Genomic DNA, 12,500 nt, shown 5'->3' on the forward strand with positions numbered 1-12,500 from the left:
TTTCTTTCTTTCTTTCTGTCTTTCTGTCTTTCTTTCTTTCTTTCTTTCTTCTTTTTTTCTTCTTTCTTTCTTTCTTTCTTTCTTTTTTCTTTCTTTCTTTCTTTATTACTTTTTTTTTGTGTGTGTGTGTTTTTTGTGACTGGGTTTCTCTGTGTATCCCTATCTGTCCTGGAGCTGCTTCTGTAGAAGAGGCTGACCTCAAACTCGGAAATCCACCAGCCTCTGCCTCCCAAGTATTGTGATTTAAGGCATGGGCCACCACTGCCTGGCAACTCTAAAACTTTTAAACCCCAAAATTAAAACCCTAAAATTAAAAATAGAAGAAGAAGAACAAGAAACACCACCACCAAAACAGCAACAACAACAACAAAAAAAAACCTAAGAAGAACAGAAAAATGCTAAAATAATAAATAAATAAATAAAAAATAAAGCCTAAATAAAACCCCAAAACCCTAAAACACACTAAATGGTTTTTAAAGCCAAAAAAAAAACCAAACAAACAAAAAAAAAATATTGGCTGGCAACACTAAAGCTCTTAAACTCAAAATATACAAACTTAAAATGAAAAAAATAAAACAAAACTCAAGAACACACTCAAACCCTAAATAAAACACTAAAATGTTTAAAAAAAATCACTTAAACCTATTAAGAACCAAAAATCACTAAAAGACCCTAACATCCTTTTAAAAATATAGAATAAACTCTAAACATATACTAAAACCCTGAATACCAAAGTACCTCAAAAGCATTCTTCTATAACCCTCAAAACCATTTAAAAAAACCTTAAATTCTAAAAAAACATGAACACAAAAATAAACATACAACTTTTTGTTTGTTTGTTTGTTTTTGTTTTTTGAGACAGTGTTTCAGTGTGGCTGTCCCGGAACTCACTTTGAAAACCAGGCTGACCTCAAACTCAGAAATCCAATACCTCAGCCTCTCTCTCTCAAGTGTGGGATTAAAGGCATGCACCACCACTGTCTGACAAGAGTAAAACTCATACACTGCAAAATAAAACTCTAAAATTTTCAAAAAGTCTTTTCAAAAAGAAAAATAAAAAACAAAAACAAAAACAAAACAGAAAAAAACCTAAAAAAAGTTTTGTAAAACCCTAAAAAGGAACCCGAAAAGCCTAAAAAAAAAAAAAAAAAAAAACCAAAACACCTTAAAATCCATTAAAAGAAAACAAAAACAAAAACAAAAAACAGAAAGAAAAACCACTAATATACACTAAAACCGTGAAAAACAAAACAAAACAAAACAAAACAAAAAAAAACTCTAAGCACTCATCTTAACAAAATTACACTGAAACTCTTTTCTTTCTTCCTTTCTTCTTCTTCTTCTTTTTTTTTTTTTTTATTCATTTTTTCATTTATGAGACTGGGTTTCTCTGTGTATCCCTGGCTTTCCTGGAAGTTACTCTGCCACCATTTCTGGCAACCATAAAACAATGAAACACCAATATTAAAACCCTAAAATTAAAAAAATATATATTCAAGCAAAACAACAAAAACTCTTCTAAAAACACTAAATTCCTTAAAAAAAAAATAAATAAAAATAAAAATAAAAATAAAAATAAAAAAACTAAAATTCTAAAGAACATACATCAAAAGCCAAAAAAGTCCCTAAAATTCTTTTCATTCTTTCTTCCTTAAATTCTAAAAAAACATGAACACAAAAATAACCATAGAATTTTTTTTTTTTTTTTGAGACTGGGTTTCTCTGTGTATGCTTGGCTACACCTAAACCCTGAACTCCCCTCAATAAAATCCCTAAATATTTGTAAAAAAAAAAAAATAATATATCTTAAAACCCTAAATAAGAACATGAAACCCTAAAAAGAACGATAAGCCCCTAAAAAAAACCCCTCAAAATTCTTTAAAAAATACTCAAAAATCCTAACAAAAAGACCAAAAAAAAAACCCCATAAAACCTTAAAAAAGGTCCTGAAACCATTAAAGAAATCCCTCAAGACTTAAAAAAAAAATTAAGAAAAGTCCTTTAAAAAAACCTGAAAAGACCCTAAAAACCTAAAAAAGAAAAACCTGATGTTTTAAAAAATCAACAAAAACACTTAAAAAAAAAAAAACTATAAAATTATTTAAAAAAAAGAACCTAAAAGGACCTAAAACCCTAGCAAAATATCCCAAAATTCTAAAACAACAACAAAAAACACTACAAAGACCGAGAAACCCAAAAACGCTAAAAAAAAAAAAAAAAAAAAAAAAAAAAAATCAACAAAAAACAACAAAAAAATAAATCTTTTAAAAAATAATAATAAAACCTAAAAAATTCCTAAAATCCTTTAAAAACCCTAAAGAACCCTAAAATACCTTAAAATCTAAAAGAAATCAAGAAACTTAAAAAAAAAAAAAACCATAAAATTGAACCTCAAAAACACCTAAGACCCTAAAACACAATAAGACCCCAATTTTTTTGTTTTTTTGTTTTTTGTTTTTTGTTTTTGTTTTTGGTGGCTAATAGTTCTTAATATTTTTTTAAATTAGGTATTATCTTCATTTACATTTCAAATGCTATACCAAATATCTCAAATACCCTCCCCCCCCAGTCCCTTACCCACCCACTCCCACCTCTTGGCCCTGGCATTCCCCTGTACTGAGGCATGTAAAGTTTGCAAGACCAATGGGCCTCTCTTTCCTCTGATGGCCAAAATTTTTTAAAACCATAAAAAACCTAAAAACCCTAAATAAAAACACTAAGGACTTCAAAAATCACCCTCAAAACCCTAAAATATCTAAAATACTTAAAACACTCTAAAATTAACCTAAAACCAAAATAAATAAATAAATAAATAAATAAATAAATAAATAAATAAATAAATAAATAAAAAGAAAGAAAACCCAGAAAAACCTTAGGTTCTTTAAACAAACACCAAAAGATCCCTAAAAAGCTAAATACAAAAACAAAAAGAATAGAAATAAAATAAAGCAAAACAAAACAAAAAAAATAAAATAAAATTTAAAAAAAAAAACTCTAAAATACTTTTTTTTTTTTTTTTTTTTTTTTGGTTTTTGGAGACTGTTTCTTTTTGTAGCTCTAGCTTTCCTGGAACTCACTCTCAAGACCAGGCTGGCCTCAAACTCAGAAATCTGTCTGCTTCTGCGTCCCAAGTTCTGGGATTAATTGTACGGTCCATCACTGCCCGGCAACCCTAAAATACTTAATGAACACTTTTTAAAATAAAAAAAACTACAATTCAAAAAAAAAAAAAAAAAAAAAAAGCAAGAACTCTAATAAGACCCCCAAATTTCTAAACCCCTAAAAATTGCCCTAAAATTCAACAAAACCTCAAGAACCCTAAAAAGACCCCAAAAATTATAAAACCATAAAAAAGACCTTATGGCATTAAAAAATTGCCCAAAACACTGAGAAAAATCCTAAAATCATCTTTTAAAGGAAAGAATCCTTAGGAAAATAAAATAAAAGCATAAAATGAAATAAAAATAAAATACTTAATAAAAAAAATTTAAAAACGTAAAAAAACCCTCAAAAATTCTAATTTTTTAATAACCCTTAAACAACTTAAAATAATAATAAAAAATCTCTAGAACCCTAAAAAGACACAAAAAATCCTTAACTTTAAAAAACCATATAATGTTAAAAGTGATCCTTCTAGAAACCTAAAAAGCTGTAAAACTAAAGCTCAAAAATCTAAAAAAAAAAAAACCTAAAAAAAAAATTCTTAGAAAAACCATAAATGAACCCTAAATTACTAAAACACCCTAAAATCCTTTTTAAAAAACTAAAAAAATGCCCTAAAACACTAAAAAAAAAAAAATCAACCCTGAAAAAATCAAGAACTCTAAAAAGATTGTGCCAGAATTCCTAAAACCATAAAAATCCTAAATTAAAAAAAAAAAAAACACCTTAAAAATATATCAAAACCCTGAAATTCTAGAAAAACCCTAAATTCCTATAAAAAAAAAATTCCTACAAAACTTTAAACTTCTAAATGAAATCTTGAAACCCTAAAAAGAATCCTAAATCCCTAAAAAAAAACCCTTAAAAGTATTGTTATAAAAAAAAACTCAAAGACCCTTAAAACCCTAAAACTCTAAAACGAAAATTGAACCTGAAACCATTAAAAAGAACCAACCAACCAAACAAACAAACAAAAACCTAAAAATTAAAAAAAAAAATTAAAAAAAACCTAAAAAGACCCTAAAAACATTAAAAGCATACAAAGAAAACCTTGAAGCTTTAAGAAATCAAAATAAAAAAGTATAATATTCTAAAAAAATTAAAAATAGGATCTAAAATAACATAAAATACTTAAAAAAAAAGAAAAATATAGGCAAAATTATAAAACAAATAAAACAAAAAATAAAACAACCCCCTCTCCACAAAACAACAACAACAACAATCAAAATTCTGGAACACTAAAAAGACTCAGAAAACACTAAACTACCCCCAAAAAGCAAGACCTAAAGCATTAAAAAAATAATAAAATAAAACCTAAAAAATTATTCCTAAATTTCTTCAAAAAGATCTTGTTTAAAAAAATCCTTAGAATCCTTGTTTAAAGATTCTAAGTTTTTTTAGAGTTTTCCTTTTTTAAGGTTTTTGATTTCTTTTAGAGTGTGTGTTTGTGTGTGTGAGACCCTAAAACCCTAAAAGACCTTAAAATCTAGAAGAAATCAAGAAACTTAAGAAACGTTTAAAAACCCTAAAAATAAATCTCAAAAACCGCTGACTCTAAAACTCACACACACACACACACACACACACACATATACACACACACACACACACAAACAAAATTTTTTTAATATCATAAAAAACTCATAACCTTACATAAAATCCCTAAGGCCCTCAACCCCTGACAAACCCTAAGAATTCTAAAAAACTAAAAAACTAAAAAAAAAAAAAAAAAAAAAAAAAAAAAAAAAAAACTCTAAAAAAACCAAAAACCTTAAAAAAAGAAAACTCTAAAAAACCTTAGAATCTTTAAACAAACACTAAAAGAGCCCTAAAAAGCTAAGAAAAATCAAAAACCCTAAAATACTTAATAAAACATTTTATAAAAAACCTTAAATTCAAAAAAAGCAAGAACACCAAAATGACACTAAAAAATTGTAAAACCATAAAAATGCCCTAAAATTCTACAAAACTTCAATAACCCTAACAAGACCCTAAAAACCATAAAGCCATAAAAACAAAACAAAACAAACAAACAAACAAACAAACAATAAAAAAAAAAAAAAGGATCGCCCTAAACTCTAGAAAACCCTAAAATTGAAAGAACCTAGTGGTGAAACCCCCACTCAACTCCCGATTCCGCATGCACCCAAGAATCAGGAACAGAACACAACACCTTGATGTAACAATATGAGGTATTTTAGTGGCAGTGCTCTGGGTTGAAACGTACCTCACACAGGAGACAGTGGATTCGACCTCGAGGCTTGGAAGCTAAGGATTTTTATAGAAAAGGAGTGGGGCTGGGGGAGGAATTGGCGCGGTTTCACATGATTGGTCCATTTAAACATCAGCAGCCTGGTAACATTTAACTTAGGTCAGAGGGGTGGGAGATAGGGAAGCGACGGGCCTGCTCGGGCATGTCCTGGTCTGTTCTGCTATGTTCTCAGCCCCATGTTTCAAAGCTCACAAACAACTCTTTGGGTTCTTTGACATATGTTACATGAATCACAGGTCTCAAGTTTTATTTCCGTTCAAAATCATTTTTTTAATGAAAGAACCTTTTTTTTAAAAACCCTAAATTATTTAAAAAAAACTTTAAAAAACTTAAAAAAAAAAAAAAACTAAAATTCTAAACAAACCTCAAGAACTCTAAATTATTTTTAAAAACCCTAAACCCTAAAACAACCTAAAATAAATAAAATAATCTCTAGAACCCTAAAAAGACACTAAAAACTCCAAAAACCTGGAAAAAGAAAAAAAGCTTCTAGGACCATAAAAAATAAATAAATAAATAAAAATAGAAAACCCTAATGTCCCTAAAATCCCAGAAAACCTAAAAAAAACCATAATATTCTTAAAAAAAAAACCACATAAACAAACCCTAAAACACTAAGACACACTAAATCCTTTCCAAAACAAAAACAAAAAACCCTAAAACACTAAAAAAAAAACCCTATAATTCTGAAAAAGTAAAGAACACTAAAAAGACACCAAAAAATCCCTAAAACTATAAAAAACCTAAAATCCTTAAAAAAAAAAAAAGCTAAAAAATAAAACAAAACACTAAAATCCCCAGAAAACCTAAAACACTCTGAGGAAATACTTACAAAACCTTAAAATCCTAATAAAAACCTGAATCCATAAAAAGACTACTAAACCTCTTACAAACGCTAAAATTAAAAAAAACAAAAAACAAAAAACAAACAAATAAACAAAACTAAATGTCCTAACATTCTGAAAAACAAAAAAACAAAAAAACAAAAAAACAAAAAAACAAAAAACTCAAGAACTCTAATTAAAAAAAAAAGTAAAACCCTTAAAAAACTTAAACATAATAAAAATAATCTCTAGAACACTAAAAAAGGCCTATGACTGAAAAAACAAAACAAAACAAAACAAAAACAAAAACAAAAAAAACCCTATATTGCAAAAGAAAAAAAAAAAAAGAAAAAATCTTCTAGAACACTAAAAAACCCATAAACATTATTAAAAAAAAAAAAAACAAAAACAAAAAAACAAAAAAAACTAATGCACCCAAAATAGAAAACACCATAAAATTCTTAAAAAAAAACCATAAATGAACCCTAAAACACTAACACACACTAAAATCTTTTAAAAGAAACAAAAGACCTCTAAAACACTAAAAAAACCGTATAATTCTGAAAAACAAATGAACACTAAGAAGATCCCCCAAAATCCCTAAAGCCACAATTACCCTAACATCCTTAAAAAAAAAAAAAAAAACAACTAAAAACTACACCAAAACCCTTAAACCCCCAAATCTTAAAACACTCTAAACATACCTACAAAATTTTAAAACCCTAAGTAAAAACCTGATAATCCCAAAAGAATAATAAACCTCTAGAGAAAAACCCATAAAATTAAAAAAAAATAAACTTGAAAAACCCTAAAAAGACAATAAAAACCCGAAAACCAAAATTAGACAAGCTGAAACTGTTAAAAAAACAAACAAACAAACAAAAAAACCCAAAAAACAAAAAACTTAGACTTACAAAAAAATCCTTAAAAAAAAAAAAAACATGAAAAGAACCTAAAAAGTAAAAAAACAAACAAACAAAAAAACAAAAACAAAACAAAACAAAAAAAACCCTGAGGCTTTAAAAAATCAACAAAAATCCTACAAAAAACTCTAAAACTCTAAAAGGAGCCAGAAAGGCCTAAAACCATAAAACAAAACAAACAAACAAACAAACAAAAAAAAACGAAAAACAAAACAAAACAAAACAAAACCAAAATCTAAGATCTGAAAAAAAAATCGCAGGAAAAAACTGAAAAAAAAACTTAAAATCTTTTAAAAACTTTAAAAGAACCCTAAAACCTTAAAAAAAAAACAAAACCCTAAAATCCTTAAACAATCCCTAAAACAGGTGCAAAAAGATAAGAAAATTTTAAAATAGTTAACATGTATTTTTAAAAACCTAAAATTCTAAAAATACAAAGAAAACACAAGAAATATAAAAAGACCCTAAAAATTCTAAAACCCTAAAAAAATCCTAAATTCTACAACTCTCGAACCCTAAAAATACCCTAAAATCCATAAACGCCCTTTAAAAAAAAAAAACAAACCCCCCCCGAAAGACCACTTCAAACCTATGGACTTAAAAGAATCGCCAAAAAACATGAAAAACTCTAAACTCATTTAAAAACGCTAACAGAACCCTATACATACTTTTAGAATCCCTAAAAGACTTAATAAAAACTAAAAGAAACCCTAAAATTCCAAAATAAAAACACCAAAATTCTAAAAAAAAAATCCCTCAAGAACAGAAAAAAGATTCAAAAAACACCAAAACCCTAAAAATGGACCTCAAATCCTAAAATCCTTTAAAAAAAACCCAAAAATACATCAAACCCCTGAAAAATAAAAAATAAACAAACATTAAACCCCGTAAAAATTCCTACTGCAAGATCATACCCACCTTGAGAAACAACAAAACCAAGAAGAAAAACCTACTTCACTGCCACTTCGGGTCATGTTACAGTCACTTCCGGTCATTCTGAAGCCACTTCCTGTAAAGACAGGGTCACTTCCGTTCACTTCTGGTCATGATGTGGCCGCTTCATTTGACAACATGCTCACATTTGACAACAGGGTCACTTCCGGTTAGGCTATGGCTACTTCCTGTCACCATGCAGCCACTTCCTGTCCTGGTATTCTCATATCTGGTCACGGAATGGTCACATACCATCGTGGTGGAGTCACTTCCTGAATCTATATTATGTGTATGGAATATAAAATATTTTATGTATGTAAATTTTTGACTTTTTATATTTATCAACTTTCATACAAAACTTTAAATTTACACCTATATCCACATATGTTCATTTATATATTGAAATTTATGTATATATCATATATTTATCAATACTAATATACATATTGCATTTATGTTAATATCTATACTATGTTATAGATATAACATAAATAATATAAACAGTATGGGTATATATTTATGTATATATCATATATAATTTTCCTGTGTGTATATAAAATGTATATGCCAGATACATAACAATATATAATTATATATGATATATTAAAATACTTATATATGTAGCATATGATTAATTTAAAAGCATTATATATTTATAAGTATTTTATATAAATATATGTGAAGTATACAGATATTTCATTTACTAAATATATATATATACATATATATACATATATATTTATGATTAATATAATTGAAATATATAAAATATGTATAAATTTATACATATATACATACTTTATATATGAGCTTAGTACCTCTCATTTCAGTGTCCTGTGCATATGAATGATGTCATGTATACATTATATAATATGTGATGTATACATTATATATGGTATAATATAAACACTATTTACATATAGGTATATCTGTATATTTAAGTATGTATATATTAATAATAATATTAGTCATCATCATCATTATTATTATTTATAGTTTTAGTGTTTTTGTTAAGGCTTTTGTAGGGATTTAAAAAACTGTTTTAGACATGTTTTTTGGTTTCGAGCATTTTAGTGCATTTTTAGTGTTTGTTCTTTTTTTTTAATGATTTTAGGGTTTTTTTTTTCATTTGGGGTGTTTTATTAAGTATTTTTTTAAGGTTATATTTTTTTTTCAGGGTTTTCTTGTTTGTTTATTTGTGTTTTTGGTTTTCTTTTATTTTCTGTTCTCTTCTTTCCTCTCCTTTTATTTTCTTTTTTTTCTTTTTTCTTTTTTTTAATTTTAAGTGTTAATTCGGGAGTATAAGAGTTTCAGGGTTGCCAGGCAGTGGTGGTTCATGCCTTAAATCCCAGCACTTGAGAGGAAGAAGTATTGGATTTCTTAGTTCATGGCCAGCATGGTTTACAGAGGCATGTCCAGTGTTGGCAGGGATACAAAGAAAAATCCATTGTCTAAAAACTCAAAAAAGAAAGAAAGAAAGAAAGAAAGAAAGAAAGAAAGAAAGAAAGAAAGAAAGAAAGAAAGAAAGAAGAAGAAGAAGAAGAAGGAAGGAAGGAAGGAAGGAAGGAAGGAAGGAAGGAAGGAAGAAAGAAAGAAAGAAAGAAAGAAAGAAAGAAAGAAAGAAAGAAAGAAAGAAAGAAAGAAAGAATGTTGCAAGCTATTGTTCTCTCCAGCAAGAATACACTCTGACAACACGATTCTTCTGCCGCAAAAAGCTTTATTACTTCTTCAGGAGGTAAGACCCCAATTCCGTTGCTTTTATAGCCCTCAGCCATGGCCTTTCATCACCTGATGTGGCCTGTCGCCTCCTGATTCGTTGCTTTCCCATAAACCCATTATTATGCTCCGAGATAGGCAGTGACTAGGCATGAGTTCACTCTTGCACTTGCGCACAAGGCTTGTTTACTAATTAGGCAGAGGCTAGCACCATCTTATAATGGAGATTGCTAGCCGCACAGCTCTCCACATCTCCCCCTCATTTTATTTTATTAAAATGAGGCTGGAATAGGTCTTTGTAATTTTGCCCATACGCTGTGGCTCCTGTCTTAGGTCGTTCCTCTAATGTCACAGCCTTTCCCGTTATAGGGTAACCCTATTGCAACTGGGCCCCGTGTCTTAGGTTGATCTGTGCATGAGGAAAGTTGCCCGTCCCTGGATACTGCAGTGCTATGTGACACTAACTACTAAATGACCTAGGGCAAACTCTACAAAAGAGGTCAGCCACCAGTGTCAACTAATTCTTGAGCATAGATAGCCAGATTTCGGGGGAGGCCCCTTGCTCAATGGCAGCAAGTGCTTGAGCTATCACAACCTTGTCATTTGTTGTTGGGTTCTAAGCTTGCAAACCAACCAGAGCATGAACCCAAGTCCACAGCAGGTGGCAACACCAAATAAGCCTACCCCTAAACATTCCTTAAAATAAGAAAATGCAGATGAAATCATGGAGGAGAGGCCCTCTGTCAATTACAGGTCCACTCGATCTTTAAAACTGTGACCCTCAGGGCCTCAAGAATCTCATCGAATCCCTCAGAACAATTTCCTGCAAGATAAAAGGAAAGCTGTCAAGACAGATTAGCTGCATGAGTAAAATTTTCATATTGGACAATGGTAATACACAGAGCACCCAACTTTCGTTCATAACCCAACTGGACCATCTGATATAGGACGCCTATCTGTTCCTATGCCTGGTCAAGGCACTGATTCAAATTTATCAGCCCTCCGTTTAACTTAGTACTAGCAGAAGTTAGGCCAGTGATGGCATCAGTCAGATCTGCTGAAAGCTGATTTAATTTTGTGCCTGACTGAACCATACTAGCCATAATGTACCCTGCAGCTGTAGCAGCAGCTGCACTGGCTGAAATTGCTATAATTATGGCACTAGTAATGCCAAAATCTCTTTTTTTGTCGAAACAGGGATATGGTGGAGGTTGTTTCCTCTGGAACAGGGATCCAACAAGGTATGCATGCCACCATGGCACGGGTGTCCTTTGTTACATCCCAACATTGAGAAATCCTACAAGAATCATTGAAACAGACTTTAAATGAATCATTTGAAAGAATAAGCAAGAAAGTGGGATAAACACAGACTGGCATAGGTGGGTAATTAATCTGGTTTACAAAAGTTTTATTGAACCCAGTGATCTCTATGCTGGTATTAGTTTATCCATAAGAGTCCAGGGAGTCAATGTATTCCCCAATACTGAGCAAATCTGGAGATGCCAGTAAAAGAAGCCTTTCCAACTGCTCCTCCCTGGATAAAGAGTAAAGGATTGAGATGTGTACAACTGCCATTGACTCCACAAAGCACCCACTATGAAAGAGATGCATTGTAAAATCCTGTATGAAAAGTCCCTTTTTCATAATAAATTCATTCTCTGGGCAACCAACATGTTAGGAGATTAGGAAAAGGTTTTACTCTGATCTTCCTAACGAGTGATGGAGGATTGACAATCAGACCAAGGCAAGATCAGCCCTTCATCTTCCAATCTATAATGTAGGGCTATTTTTGGTTGTGGAGGACATTCTTTGTCTGAAAAGTTAAGTGGTGGAAATGTACCATTGACCCAAATTGCCTCCTGCCGTAAGGTCCGATATGTAATGGTTATATCTGCTTTGGAAGTATCTTGGATTGTGCTCACCCAGCTTCCTTGGTGAACATTAAACATCCCCAAGGCTCAGACTGTGAGGTTTATACATTTTCCTGGTCCATTAATTTGATGACATAAAGAACCCAGTTCTAATAAAGAGTGATTTTCTCCTAATGATGCTCGGGTAAGATCATAGGGTAGATATGGTAAATCTAATATTTTATTAGTAGTAAAGAATTTTGGAAAAACTCTAGCATCATGGCGAACTGGCATTGTTTTAGGGAAAGTCAAGAGAATGGCCCATCTCTGTTTGCCCATCATACTAGGTACCTGAGACAAGTTCAGCATTATCAGGATCAGGAGCAGTCCTCGGGAGGTCAGCATCTTCCACACCATCCTTGATTACTATCTTGCGGGTGAGTCGTTCTGGAAGCCAAAATGGGTTGTCTTCACACGGTGGAAAAACACAAACAGCTCCCCTGGATCTTAACAAAGTAGGATCTGGACCTTTCCCCAGACCAGATAACACATGCTTCCATTTCACCATTTTCTTTGGTCTATCAGGGTCTGAGCTCTGTAGATCGCCTGCAGAGGGACCTTGCTAGTCAAGATTCAAAAAATTAATTGTAAAGAGTGCCATGGAGACAGCTACTCTTGGCAGTGAGAGCAGAGTCTCATCAACTTCCCCCTTTTGTTTTATAAAATAAGACTTGAGATTACAGTGTGCACGTTCCACCATGCCTTGTCCTTGAGGGTTATAATGAAGGCCAGTCAGGTGAGTGATATTCATTTGATGACA

The sequence above is a fragment of the Mus caroli genome, unplaced genomic scaffold (assembly GCF_978045245.1).
Source record: "Mus caroli unplaced genomic scaffold, Mus_caroli_1 scaffold_22, whole genome shotgun sequence".
Lineage (NCBI taxonomy): Eukaryota > Metazoa > Chordata > Mammalia > Rodentia > Muridae > Mus > Mus caroli.